Here is a 1,009-nt window from a genome sequence, read left to right on the forward strand (position 1 = left end):
AACCAATCATCGTACATTCGAAATCAGATTGGATAGCTAAACTTATTTCGACTTGTTTATGAGAATGACATATGTTGTCGAGAAAGCACACAGATGGATAGAAGGACATTCGTGATTCTTTATAATATGCTTAGGACGACCGATCGTCTACTGTCTACTCAACGTGTTGACGTTGAGGACATGATGGTAATGTTCCTCCACATATGGGAGCACGACGTTAAGAACTGAGTAGTTTGACAACAATTTGCACGATTTGGTGAAACTGTTGTAAGGCATTTCAAGTCGGTCTTCACTGCAGTGCTACAACTTCATGAGGTACAACTGGAAAAAAAAAAATAAAATTAGAGTCTATCACAAACGAATGTGTTGACTCTAGGTTCAAATGGTTCAAGGTATTATAATGACTTTATATTCGTTCATGGTCAAATACTAGGTATTTGTTTTTTAAGGAAAACATTTTTTTTTACTTGTTTACGATGTATGAACTCAAACAGATTTGTCTGGGTGAATTGGATGACACATATATTAAGGTGAATGTAAGTACATTGATCGACCCCAATATTGTACCAGAAAGGGTGAGATAGCCACAAACGTGCTTGTAGTTTGTTCTCCCAATGGAAAGTTCATATTTGTGATGCCAGGGTGGGAAGAGTCCATAGCTGATTATAGAGTGCTTAGGGATGCAATTTCTCGACCAACTGGATTGAAGGTCCTAAAAGGTATAGGCTTTCGTGATTACATTTGTTGTATTCAAGCAAATAGCTTGTCAATTAACTATTTGTATATCGTGTCTAGGTTATTACTATTTATGTGATGTTGGATATCCCAATGTCGAGGGATTCTTGGCACTATATAGGGAAAAACGTTATCACCTTTTAGAATAACGTGGTGCTGGAAATGCACTGACTAATTCCAAGAATTTTTCAACATGAATCACTCATTTGCTAGAAACTTCATAGAAATAGCATTTGGTGTACTTCAGGGTCGGTGGACAATACTTCGTGGGAAG

The sequence above is a fragment of the Benincasa hispida genome, chromosome 5 (genome assembly GCF_027475165.1).
Source record: "Benincasa hispida cultivar pf3 chromosome 5, pf3_genome.v1.1, whole genome shotgun sequence".
In the NCBI taxonomy this organism is placed as follows: Eukaryota; Viridiplantae; Streptophyta; class Magnoliopsida; order Cucurbitales; family Cucurbitaceae; genus Benincasa; species Benincasa hispida.